Below are 14,638 nucleotides of genomic sequence, written 5' to 3' on the forward strand. Positions count from 1 at the left end.
GTTGATCGAAGCCACTCCTGAATGGCAGGACTGAAAATCTTATTTTTACACATGCAGATGCTCTCAGATTTCAGCAAGTTTAGATTTGGTCCAGGATAGTAACAGGTTCAAGCTGTGAATTTGGCATTGAAATAGGATGCAGATCTGGAATGTCTTTGGAATAGACATTAATTGTCTAATATAACTATAACTGGTATTAGCAAAATACAAATCATGATATTAATATATATCTACTGTGCAAAGTGGATGTAAAATGCTACTTAATCATGTTGTTATCATCTTTATACAAGAGGAAAGGGCTACAATGCATGAAAGGTCATGGAAAATGCAGGCCAATAAATTAAATGCAAGTAACTTACTGACAGCATTAGCCAAAAACAGGATTTTTTTCTTACTTTTCAGTGTCTTCAGATGTTGCCAAAGAAGCAAGAAAAAAGATGACCAGGAATGTAACTATCTGTAGAGATCTTTGGAATGGCGGCATCTTCTGACTTCTTTGTATCTGCTCTGCAAAACAGTAAAAGAGTGACAATGATACAGTAGACTGTCTCATATCTGGCATTCTATCATCTGGAACTCTCAGATAACCATCATTTTAGCCATACGTAAATGTTATTACGTTTTCCATAACTACAGCATAGTGAAAGTAAACACAAATAAATACAGCAAATACAGTAAGTTTACACTGTACAATACTGCTATTGGTAAATGAAGTTCTCTGCATACGTTTTGGTTGTTTCGTAATATCTAATCTTGTTTTTCTTTAGTATTATGCATTGCTAGGCATTCTTCTCTATTATCCAGAATATCTGAGTATCCGGCAACCTCTTGGTCCTGGGGCTGCCGGATATGAAAGAGTTTACTGTACCAAGCCACTCTTTCTTTCAATTGTACCTTTCATTCCGCCCGGTGCATTTGCCACTGGAGGCACATTAATAACTGCTCTTGTGCACGTACAAGCACAGTAGATCACACTAATTTAAACCACCAAGGGGTTTGCTTAGTAAGGAGCGACTGGAATAAAGAGTTCAGGACTTGTCTTAATATTTCCCATTGGCTTCTGTCCAGGAGTATGCACAGTGGCAGGAAGGCAATGAGGGGCACAGGGTCCCCATACTGATGGAGCGCACAGAACTTCTCCTGCCCCAGAGGCAGCAAAAAGTGGGCTCCCGCAAGGGTCATGGGAGCAGCAAGCTCCTGCTGGTGAGGGACACTGAGTTCCTCCAAGGGCCAGGTAGAGGGGGAAGACAGCTAAATATGTCCCAAAAGGGGACATATTTAAATTTCTGCAAACACTGCTGTATTGGTGGGAGCAGGATTGGACCCTAAGAACTGAGTAGCAGACAAAGAAAGAACTCTGGGACTTGTTATTTTTTTCTTAATGGACCATCTCAGAGCAGTAAATATATTGTGGGCCAGATTCTTCTGCCATACGCACTGTTGTAAATCCAGCCTCGACTGCAGTTACTGAGATCCAAACCTGGTGCACAGTGTTTGCCAACAATAGAAGACCGTGCAACTCTGCTATTAAGTCTTTGTGGAGAAGCAGGATGAAACTGTTGTAGATTTTGCTGACATTTACTGGGTTTGTGAATTAGAAAAGTAAGAATTAGTTCAATTTAACTTTATGTCCAATTATTATTTTTAATTTAAATTATTGTTATAATCAAATCTACACTGATTATCTATCTGTCTACCTACTTTATCATCACAATATCAGAGTTGTTCACTTTATGATGTATGGCCTTAAAAGATGGATCAATCTTACTATCTTACTAACTGCTCTCCAGATTAACTGTTATAAGGAAAACCTAGTGTATATTAATTAAGGCAAACCAAACAGATGAAAAAGGCAGCATAAAAACTCACACATAAGAAACATTACAATTTTTCTATATAAATTAGGTTTATGTAGGTTTTTTTTTAGATGCAAAAGATTTTGTTCATAAGCGTGTTCTGTTTTTCTTACACCTAAAGAAACTATATCATATAGGGGGACAGTAAAATTTTACCTCACTCTTGACAAATATATGACCTTTTTTAGGCTGATCTCCATGAAAGTTGTGAAAAAAGACATTGGAGAGAAAATGGCTACCCATTCTGATTTTTTCAAGTATGTATCATATCTCATCTATCATACGATACTGTGGACTTTTCAACATATAACTGGTCTGATTGCATATAATAAACATGCTGTAGCTTTATATAGTGATCTACAAGAACCTGTGAATCAACGAGAAGCATTTATAAGACACAAAGTACAACATGAACTTACGGTTTACTTACTGTTGTTCTTAAAGAGTGCACAGTCAAATCCTGATCAGCCCCGATCTGTCTCACAGCTAGTCTTCTAGTGAAGTTCCGCTTGCAATGACAGTGTGTGTGTCGTGTCTTGACTTCCAGTTCTTTTATACCTGCTCAGAAACCACACATACAATTGATATGAGCTGTACAGTTCCTTCTGTGACTAAGACCTTTCCTCTCCTATGGATGAAATCAGTGGGCTTTGTGTTTCCAAAAACAATACCTCTTGGATGGTAAAGTCTGCTGTCCCTTTGGTGATTCAGGTAAAGACGTACACTATGTCAATGTTTCATCACTTTGCTATTCTCCTCAACTGATCAGTAGTGCTCTAAATTTATGAAATAGGCATCAGGATTAACACTAATGTAGAAGGATATGCTGATGAATATGACAAAGCTGCTAAAAAGGGACAGGTATTCATGGAAAATTTATCTCAGATATTTGTAAAGAAGGATGTCACTGGACTTTAATGTTCAATAAGAAGAATTTTGCCTGGTTTTTTCAGTGAAACACAAGTTGTTTATTTTGGATCCTATAAACTAAGTAGATACGGAAAAGACCTAAGAGATCACTGAATTCGTACTACCACAAGGAATGTTTTAACTCCCCAGACAAAGCCTATATTAGATATTAAACTGATGCTGCATTAGATAATATAGGAGGCCAAATTATGATGTGTCTTCCAGCCAATGGTGAAAACTAAAGAAGAGAATGTGGTATGAATGTTGGCAGATATCACTGGAACCGTACCCAGGTTAAATTTTGTCTGAAGCTGAACAGCCACGGAAAAAAATAAAAAAGGATGGCAGTTCTGCCTGTACTGAGAAGTAAATATTCCTTTGAGATTTATGTGGCCCCAAGCACCATAGTGTCTGAGCACCTCTCAAAATTTGCCATATTTATCTTCACAACACCCCTTGAAACTAGGAAGTATTATAGCCCTGTTTTTAAATACAGGAAACTGAGGCACAGGACGTGACTTACTGAGGTTAGGGTCCCACAAGAGGTCTGCAGGACTGAACCACGCTGCCCCACCCTAGAAGTACTTCCCTACCTGCTGGACCATTCTTCTACACTGGCCGTTATTACTGCTCAGCCCATCTGCAAATCAGGGCCAAGAAGCCCAACAATGGCAAGCCAATAACGGAGGCACCCAAAATCAGTGGCCACGATAGAAAACATGGCTTTATATGTTCAGCTCCCAGAAAAATGTGGGTCTCTGTGAGATTTTACCTAACACTGTAGGCCAGAATTGGATCATGGTGTCTGCTCATTGACACCACTCTAGTGTGGAAAAGATACAGAAAAGATGGCCTGAGCAGCCAGCTGGGGATTCCCATGGCAAGATGCTATACACATGCACCCTTCCACTGCCTCAGTTCACCAACTGTAGCCAAAATGTGTTGGGGAGAAGGGATGAGGTGAGCTGTGGTGATCCCCAGATGCAGAATAGTGCCATGAGGAGCCAGATATAATACAGAGCAGCCCTGAGGCTGAGGTTGAGCAGCCCCTGGCAGCTTGGCATATCAGGGGAGCTAAACATTGTCTTAAAGCAGGGCTCTGGGGCAGCTGAAAATCTTGGAGGTCTTAGTGCATAATCCTTGACTCACCTGGAGTGTCTCTCAAGTTAATGGTCTCTGGATAGGTCTATGCCTGGGTGCACCTCACAGCGAGATCAGGGCCAGAGATGTTAAATGAATTGAACAAAGAGAACCCAACTGCTCATCCAGAAGTAGTTTAGGATTGAAGAGGACTAGAGTTCTTCTTAATACACAAATCTTGGCTGAAGTTCTGCTCCTTTTTAGTTACTTACTTACGCTGGTATCTTTAAAGCTGGTGAATCGTGCTGAATTGATTGGATTCGACACTGAAATCCTCTGTTCGCCCGAGAAATGGGCACAGCACCTTACTGTACCTATTGCCAGTGGGTCCCATGCCTGACCTGGCACCTAACTGATGTGAAAGTAAAGTTCCTCATTGACATCAGTGAGTTTTGGATAAGGTCTTTGTACCAACTACAGTGAGAGGGAAGAGGGGAGTTGGGGCCTTGATCTCTCTGCACAGAGGGCCAACAAGATGGAGCTATATGTCCCAGCTTTGGTGCTGTCTTCTTGCAGCGTGCAATGTTCATCAGGTGTCCCGAGGAGTCACTGGTCTATTCTAGAGAAGCAATTCTTATTTTCTGAATTTAAAAGTATTTGTCCTGTTGGGAGATCCATTCCCTCAAAATCTTGAAGAAAAAGACACCAGCTCAGTGGGAACGGAGACCACCAATGTATTTCACATAGGTCACCAAAGCACCATACATGTCTAGTAAAATCAACCCTGGCTGGATTCAAAGAGTGGCTTAATGACAAAAGCAGATGCAGTATAACCAGCCCACGCAGTCATTCAGTCTCTACGAAGAGCTGCTATTAAAATCAAATTGAATTTAGTATTGTCCTCAGGTCGATTTACTTCAAGCCAGGATGTTTCAAATCAAATTAGAATTCCTGGTCTTCGTTACGTGAGTTCTACCTGATGGTGCAAGGGTTGCTAATTTAAGAGACAAAGCCTGTCACCAATTAAAAATTAGTTTTAAAATGCTGCTAAAATAGAAGCCCACTTCTCTCTTTAGTTTCCAGGGTAGCCTAAAGTTACACTGAATTGTTTCTCCAAGGAGGCAGAACTGCCTAGTTACATCTTCAAAGACTAATAAGCATTAGCAAAAGTCAAGTCCAAAATATCTGGTCTAATTCTTCCTTGAACTTCTATCATCTCCTTTAGTTAATGGGCATTCACTGAGTGCAATTACTGACATCTTCATCAAAAGAACACGAGTTATATTTGTCTGAGCAACTGCAGGCAGCTCAGCGAAATTGAAACATAGCTATAGAATGAGCACTTGAAGCATTCTGTCTTGGCCAAAGTGCATTGCCTTGACTACTCAGTCTCCCTGGATAGATTTTTCCACTTAAGAACTGAGAGGAAAGGGGGCACAAAAGGTCCTTTTAGGTTGCAGCTTCAAGAAGACAGAACTTATGCCTCGGCCTCTTTGGAAAGAGCCCATCACTCCAGTGATCACTGCTGCTGGTACAGTCTTTAAGGCTGTTGACGAGTTCTGCTACCTCGGAAGTGTATTATCCTCCAGTATAAACATGGATCATGACATATCTGCTTGATTAGCCAAAGCCAAATGACCAAAAACCTAAGGAGTGACCACGGTATTAAACTCTATACCAAGGTAGCAGTTTATCAGGCAGTTGTCCTGAATATTCTCCTGGGTGGCTCAGAGTCATGAACAACATATCGCCGCCATAGTTTGAAATTTGATCAGTTCCGTATGTGCCGTTTGAGGAAGATTACCCGTGTGAATTGGTGGGACAGAATTCCTAACACGGAGGTTCTTAAGCTGTGTGGTGTCATTGGCATGGAAGCAATGCTTATGAGTAAACAGTTTCGCTGGATTGGTCGTGTTATGAGGATGGATGATACACGGATACCAAATATGGTCTTCTGTGGCCAGCTTGCTCATGGAAAGCACTCTATCAGTGGTCCCTATAAGTGCTATGAAGACATCGTAAAGGCCAACGCGAAGTCACACGGCATACCTCCCAGTGTTGTAGAAACTGTAGTTCAGGACAGATTGTCCTGGTGGCAAACCAGGCTCTGAACTGCTTTGAGAGTCAGTGTATCTGGGCACTACAGGAAAAGCATAGGATACAAATAAAACATAAAATATCTGCACTTGGCAGGTTTTCATGTGACATCTGTAATCAGCTCTAGTAACTCACTGATGGCATCACAGAAGATGAGATCCATCAATTGATGGCTCAGTCCAAGCATTAAACAATATTTGGGGCCTGATTGTCCTGCCCCTCTCACACACATGCACTGGAGTGGCCCAGTACTTGCAACAAAACCTACAATTTTAAGCCTTCAGTGCCAGTTCTGATCACTTCATCTCAGAAAAGATACATTTCATTGGAACAGGTACAAATTATTAGGGATATAGAACAGCTTCTGTTCCATAACAGGAGAGAATTAGGATTAGGGACTGTTTAGCTTGGAAGAAAAGATGATTAAAGGCTATGATAGAGGTGTGGTGAAAGTGAATGAGGAAGTTTTATTTAATCCTTCACCTAACATGTGAAACAGGAGCCACTCAGTTAACAGACAGCACATTTAAAACAAACACAAGGAAGTACTTCACACAATGCACAGACACAGGAACTTGTTGCCAGAGGATGTTGTAAAGGCTAAAACTAGAAAAAGAGTTCCAAAAAGAACTAGTTAGGTTCCTGGAGGAGTACACCATGGCTCTGTGTGTCTTTAGTCCCTGATGGCAGAAGCTGGGTGTGGACAATTATTCACTGATGGCCTATCCTGTTCATCCCCCTGAAGCACCTGGCATTGACCACTGTGAGAAGATAGGTTATTAGTTTAAATGGATCAAATACCAGACACAACCAGCAGGCAATATTCTTAGTTCTCCGTTACAGACTGGGAAACTGAGATGCACAGAAATTAAGTGACTTGCTCATGGACACACAGCTAGAAAGTAGCATAGCTATTTAGGCATCTGAAGACAAATTAATTCATCTGGAGTTGGAAGTCCAGCCTAGTCTATACCTAAAAGTTTCATGGACATAGCTATGTCAGTTAGAAGTGTGGGGGAAAAACAAAACAAAACAAAAACCTTCTCCTAAACAGCATAGGCATGCCAGCAAAAACTTCAGTGCAGACACAGTTACACCAGCAAAATACATGTATATCCCTTTTATAAGTATAGCTTGTTTTGTTGGGGAAACTGATGTAAACTATAGCAGAAAAAGAACTCTTCTGCCAGTGTAAGGAGCAACATCTACACTAGTGTACATCTACACTAGAGAGTTTTGTCAGTCGTGGCGCGTCTACTCTAAAATGTGTTGTTGACAGTAAATGACCAGAACACAGCACTTTTTCGACAGTCTGCCTCTCCCCTACAAGGCAGAACGCCTTTCTCGGCAGAATCTGTCAACAAAAAAGCCGTCTGGATGCTTCGTGGGGCCTTCTCTCAACAGACAGGGCTTCCAAGTCACCGGGCAGCCCTGTGTACTGTGCTTCTGGTTGGCCGTTCTGTCGAGAGAGAATGGATCACTTTTTCTATCTGTTTACATCAGTTTCATGTGTGGCTGCAGTTTGTTGACAGAAGATATCTTCCGACAGGAACATCTGTCAACAGATGGCTCTAGTGTAGACATAGACTAAGAGGATTTGCCATTAGAGTTACATCAATATATCTGTGCTGGCAAACCTTTTCTAGTGTAGACCAGAAAATCTCATTCCAAGTCAGACAATAATTAGCTTAGGAAGCAAAGAGTTGGGACTCTGCTATGCTATGGCCTTCTTTAAAGTGCACTGAAGTCAACAAGAGGGTGTCCATTGACTTTGGAATATACCCTAAAGTCGCCTCTGGTTTAGGGTCTGTTCTCCCTCCCACTGAAATTAATTGCAAAGTTTCAAAAGACCAATAGGATGAGGCCCTTAAACAACAATAACTTGTGCGTACAGCCAACCGAATCAAGTTTTCCCATGCCAGCGACTTGTTTTGTGTTGCAATCCCTTTCCACCCCTGTGCGCGCCTCCTCCTCCCGGAGCCAGGTGGTGTGAGGAAATAAATAGGGAGCCACAGAACACAATAGAGAAGGCAAAGAAAAGGGATGGAGGCCCAGCAAAAGGGGGAGGCCAGTGCAGGAAGGGACTAACATGAAAAAGAGAGAAGAGGCAAATAGTCTTCTTAGGGAAAGCAGTGGTGGATTAACATCAGGGCAAAAAGTTGCCCCAGGGCCCCCGGACGTGAGGGCCCCCAGGCTCCATAACTCCATTTTGTTTAAACAATTCACTTTCATGGAACAAAACAAATGTGTCATGGCATTCTTATTTTAAATAGTAACAGAGAGGTAGCCGTCTCAGTCTGTATTCTAACAAAACAAACAAGCAGTAGCGTAGAACCTTAAAGACTAACAAAATACATCACCTGATAAATTATTTTGTTACGCTTTAAGGTGCTACATGACTATTGGTTTGTCTTATTTTAAAATTAATTGAAGTGTCATTTTATTATGCATCATGATTAATAAACACAAATAGATTTTAAAACGTAAATAAATGACGTTACATTAATATTTTAATAAACTGGGGGGAAGGCCCTTGTGAGTGTGTTGTCCCAGGGTCTCAACCTGTTCTTTATGCATCCCCAAGGGCAGTCGTGGAACTACCAATGTTTGGTACTGTTAAAACTACACTGGGCAAAACACTTGAATAGGCGCTAGAAGGGACAATCCTTCCTCTGCAGCGAGACAGGCTGGCTGAGCTAATGGGCCTTTTCCATTTATTGTCATGAATTATTAATTATGATGATGATTGGCAGCAGTCATAGCAGCAGCAGTTGTCGTTATTTAAATTGGGATAGCATTTAGGGACCCCTGTCCAGACTGGGACTCCCCTGTGCCAGAAGATCTGCTATAATACCTGGATAATAATAATTAGAAATCATGCTCATGGGGCAACTCAGGATAGCAAAGTTAAGCATGTGCAAAAGCATTTGCAGGATCAGTGACAAAGACAAAGACAGACATGATCCTTTCCCAGTGGGGCTTACAATGGGAAAAGACAAAGCAGATGAGGAGCTGTGAGGAGGCACACAAGCAGAATGAGCAGTTTGATGATTTGCAATGTCTTTAGTTCCATTATTTTTGTTGAATTTTGCTTTTAATTTTCCTTCTTAAACAGACAGACCTCTATTATATCTCTTTTCTGGTACAGGAGTTCTCAACCTTTTTCTTTCTGCTCCCCCCGGTCAACATGCTATAAAAACTCCACAGCCCATGGGTGCCACAGCAACTAGTTTTCTGTATATAAAAGCCAGGGTCAGTGTTGAGGGTACCAAGCAGGGCAATTGCCTGAGTTCTGCACCACAGGGTCCCCCTGAAAACCTACATTGTTCAGGCTTCAGCTTCAGCCCCAGCCCTGGGTGGTGGGGTTTTGGCCCCAGGCTTCAACAACAAGACTCTGCGTTTCTGCCTGGGCCCCCTGCTTGCAGCTGGACCGCCGTTTGAGAACCACTGCTCTGCTACACCAAGCTTTGAAGCAGGCGAATGACCAAACTGCAAGGAGTGGCAGGGATGCTAGAACAATTTGTATTGTGGGCATGCTGAGCTGTTGGAACTGTAAACCCTGAACAATACGGTGGAAACCATTCAAGCTAGGGAGTGCCTCAACACCTTGCTTCCTTCACACTCTGCTAGTGCCAGGATCTATGGGGGCTGGGGACTCGGGTTGCTGGAAATACTATCCTATCCAGGGGAATGCAGTGGAAATTTGCCAAGAAAGCAGCACTATGCTGGGTGTCCAGTCAGATGAAAACAGTCACAGGGTCACGTTCAGGTGGGGACAAATTGGAAAGGAACCCAGGAATCTTAGCCGCCACAGCTCCCCCCTCAGGAGGTAGGGCAGAGCTCTCTTCCCCTTCTTACAGAGGGGGAACTGAGGCACAGAAAAAGCGAGCTCAGGAAGGCTGACATATGGAATTGAAACAGGGTTTCCTGCCTCCCAAGCTAGTATCCTAACTGCAAGCGAGTCTCATCTTTTGGTAAATCTCCCTCAGTCTATATCTACACTAGCACTTTTGTGGGCATAATTTTTGTCAGTCAGGGGTGTGAAAAAACACACTGTAAGGTTCATAATGCACATGCAGCCTGAGGTGTCGAGCCTGGAGAGAGCAACTTTGATGGCAAACCACAAGGCTCACCCATTTTCCCAGACTGGACACAATATTCCAGATGTGGCCTCACCAGTGCCGAATACAGGGGAACAACCACTTCTCTAGGTCTGCTCAAAATGCCCCTCCTAATGCACCCTAGTATGCCATTAGCCTTCTTGCCTACAAGGGAGCACTGTTTACTCATATCCAGCCTTTCATCCACCGTAACCCCTAGGTCCCTTTCCATCGTACTGCTGCTGAGCCAGTCAGTCCCCACAATATGCCACATCTGGAATATTGTGTCCAATAACAATGCTTGGGATTCTTTCGCCCCAGCTGCAGGACACTACACTTCTCCTTGTTGAACCGCATCAGATTTCTTTTGGCCCAATCCTCTAATTTATCCAGGTCCCTCTGGATTCTCTCTCTACCCTCCAACATATCTACCTCTCGCCCTAGTTTTGTGTCATCTGCAAACTTGCTGAGGGTGCAATCCAGTCCCTCAACCAGGTCATTAATAAAGATGTTGAACAACACCAGAGAACTGAGACTTGTGGCACTCCACTTGAAACCGACCACCATCCAGATATTGAACCACTGACCACTACCCGTTGAGCCTGACTGTCAAGCCAGCTTTCTAGCCATCTTATAGTCCAAGGATCCAATCCATATTTTCTTAATTTATGGACAAGGATGTTGTGGGAGACCGTATCTAAAGCTTTGCTGAAGTCAAGGTATATCACATCCACAGAGCCTGTTTCCTCATCACAGAAGTGCTCCAAAATTGATTCCTTGAGGATCCCCTCCATTATTTCCCCAGGGATTGAGGTAAGGCTGACGGGTCTATAGTTCCTTGGATTGTTCTCCTTTCCTTTTTTAAAGAGGGCACTACGTTTGTCTTTTTCCAGTCATCCGGTATCTCCCCCGATCTCCAAGAGTCTTCAAAGATAATAGCCAAAGGTTCAGCAATGACATCTGCCAATTCCCTCAGTACCCTCGGGTGCATTAAATCCAGACCCATGGATTTGTGTACATCTAGTTTTTCTAGATAGCTCAGAACTTGTTCCTTCCCCACAAAGCCAGATGCACTTCATAACTTCATAAATGAAGCAGCACTTCCTAACTGATCCTTGCCTAACTTGTTCTAGTTACAAAGGTGAGAGAGGGCACACATAAAAGACGGGGGTCACATAAAAGTGAGAAGCAAATCCCCCCCAGCCCTTATTGATGTGGCCCCCAACAGAGACACTTCACTCCCCCTCATGCTCCAGCCCCACGGAGGTAGCAGGAAGGGAGGACAAAGGTTCCAGTTTTCCCCCAGACCAGATCAATTCTTCTGGGGGTGCAGGGCTTGCAGAATTTGTTGGCTCCCTCTGGAGGCCCAAAGCCTCTAGGTGTGGGGCTAAAATTAGGGGTTTAGTGTGCAGGAGGGGAGCAGGATAGGGATGGAGATGTGGGGTCTGGGCAGGAGGTAGGGTGCAGGAGGGGTCTGGGATTGGAAATGTGGGGTCTGGGAGGGAGGGCTCAGGAGCAAGTTGGGGATGTGCGTGCAGGAGCTGGCCCGGTGGAGTAGGGGGCTGGGCAGGAGAAAGAGTGCAGAAGCAGGCTGGGGAGGGGGTAATCTGGGAGGGAGAGGATGGATGGATGAGGGTGATGGGGCAGCACCTACCTGGCGTAGCTCCTCGGCCAGGGGTCTTCAGCCTGCAGCTCCAGAGCCACATGTGGCTCTTTAAGGACTTCTTTGTAGTTCCCGATGCTATAATTGCAAATAAAAAAAAATAAAAAATCCTCCTGATTATTTTTGATAAACAGTGAACAACTAAAAGCTCAAAAGTGAACAACTCATCTCAAAATAACAAACAATGCGATCCCAAAACATTGAATAACTCCCCCTACTATCCTCCAGAGAGAGAGAGAGAGAGAAGGTTCAGGAGTGAAAATCAGGATGACAGTGGTACAAACACACATGTAAAGTGTGAGGAAATAGAATATGTAAAAAGTCTGTGAATATCCTGCAGTAAACGTATCGCACTGCGTGTGTGCTGCTCTTAAAATACAGGTTACAAAAATTGGTTTGACATTATTTGTTAAGGACCGTCTCGTGTTCACATGCATTGCGGCTCTTGAATTTTTTTCTTGAGTTTTTTGCTGGATTGAAAAAAATGGCTCGTCTTGCTATTTTGGTTGCAGATCCCTGTTGTGGGGGCACATGTGGCTCAGTGCCCCACTGCCCCAACTCCCAGTCGTTGCCCTCCATTGCTCCCATTGGCCGGCATTATGTGGGAAAAACCTCCAAGCTGCTGCTTCCCTGTGCTGCTGTTCTGCCATCTGGGTGTAGGGGGAACAACAGGACACAGGGCTGCTTCCTCCCCACACTAGGCAGAACCTGCCGGTCTCCCTCCCAGCAGTAAGGAGCTGGTGTTGGTGCTCCAGCCGCGTGAGAGGATCCATGGAGCAGAGGAAAGCCCTGAGCCTCGCAGACTAGATCCGGGAAAGCTGCAGCCCACACTTGGCCCACAGACCATAGGTTCCCCACTCCCGCCATAGGTAATCCCCTTCCCTGAGAGGCAGTAACTAGGTCATGGAAGAATTCCTTTATCAATCTAGCACTCCCTGTACCACTGGCTAGATTTTTCCCACCCCAAGAGATGTGGCTGCACCAGCATAAAATTCTACACTGAAGACAGATTGGTAGATAGATATGTTTGCACTGAAAAATATGTCATAACATTGAGAAATATTCAAACTTTTAACAGCTGAATTGGCTTTGCCTGAGCAAATTCAAAAAATGCATGGTGAGTGGCTACAAGTTTTAACCTTGCTTTCCAAGGTGAGCATTTTTCTGGTAGTGATTTTATTAGAGCATTTCCTATTTTGCTTATAGCACGAGCCCCTAGACATAAGTGATTATATGAGAATCTCAACTTTCACTAAAGAAAAGTAAGTGTTTGGGAAGAAAAATTGAAACGTGTGACCCAAGAAAACTCTAAAGGCTCAACAAATAAAAGGCGAAGAAAAATACCTGGTGTTTCTCATAGTAACAGAGGGTTAGCTGTGTTAGTCTGTATTCTAACAAAACAAACCAGCAGTCATGTAGCACTTTAAAGACTAACAAAACAATTCATTAGGTGATGAGCTGAGACCTGAAGTGGGTCTGTCCCACAGAAGCTCATCATCTAATAAACTATTTGGTTAGTCTTTAAAGTGCTACATGACTGCTGGTTTGTTCTGGTATTTCTTGTCATTTTTAAAACCCCATGATTTTTAAGCCAGTCTCTTGACTTGCTGCAGCCTGACGTGACATTTTTGAATGATTGGGGTTGGAAACATATCACTGTTTGCACACAGCTATATAACTGCTAATAGGATAGCTGGCTTTTGTGCCTTCTGGGCACAGCTGCTCCTCTCTTTGGTGCACCCAGCAGAACCCAGACCTGAGGCAAATTCGTTTGGGGACTGGATGGGATAGAATGCCCCAGTGGCAGTTAGTAAAGCAAATAGGATGTTAGGAATTATTAAAAAAGGGATAGATAATAAGACAAAAGATATCATACTTCCCCTATATAAAACTATGGTACGCCCACATCTTGAGTACTGCGTGCAGATGTGGTCTCCTCACCTCAAAAAAGATATATTGGCATTAGAAAAGGTTCAGAAAAGGGCAACTAAGATGATTAGGGGTTTGGAACGGGTCCCATATGGGGAGAGGCTAGAGAGACTGGGACTTTTCAGTCTGGAAAAGAGGCGATTGAGGGGCGATATGATAGAGGTATATAAAATCATGAATGGTGTGGAGAAAGTGAATATAGAAAAATTATTTACCTTTTCCCATAATACAAGAACTAGGGGACACCAAATGAAATTGATGGGTAGTAGGTTCAAAACTAATAAAAGGAAATTTTTCTTCACACAGCGCACAGTCAACCTGTGGAACTCCTTGCCGGAGGAGGCTGTGAAGGCCAGGACTCTATTAGGGTTTAAAAAAGAGCTCGATAAATTTTTGCAGGTTAGGTCCATAAATGGCTATTAGCCAGGGATAAAGTATGGTGCCCTGGCCTTCAGTACAAGGGCAGGAGATGGATGGCAGGAGATAAATCACTTGATCATTGTCTTCTGTTCTCCTTCTCTGGGGCACCTGGCATTGGCCACTGTCGGCAGACGGGATACTGGGCTGGCTGGACCTTTGGCCTGACCCAGTATGGCCGTTCTTATGTGGACATAAGACAACAAGGGGTGGGCCTGCATCACACCCCAAATAGTCCCCTGTTCGGGGGGTTTGGACTGGGGGGATTCTGGTTTAGCTCATTATAGACAGAGACTGGTTGGGGTCTGGCACCACACCCCCTGGTGTTCAGGGGGTGGGTTTCGTTGGGGTACCAGGGTGGGGGCAGCATCTTAACCTCATGCCTTTGTCCCCAGCCCCCTTCCTAAGGCTCTGGTGGTCCTCCCCAGGGCTGGGCCATGGGAGGGGGAAGGGCCAATCAGGAAGCAAGAGAGGGCGGGTTCCATCGAACTGTCACTCCTTCGAGAGGCGCCCTGTGATTTGACTGTAGGATGACGGAAGGGGGAGGGGTTAGGGTGGGGATATATAAGGAGGGGCTGTGAAAGCGA

Source organism: Carettochelys insculpta, chromosome 26 (genome assembly GCF_033958435.1).
Source record: "Carettochelys insculpta isolate YL-2023 chromosome 26, ASM3395843v1, whole genome shotgun sequence".
Classification (NCBI taxonomy): Eukaryota; Metazoa; Chordata; order Testudines; family Carettochelyidae; genus Carettochelys; species Carettochelys insculpta.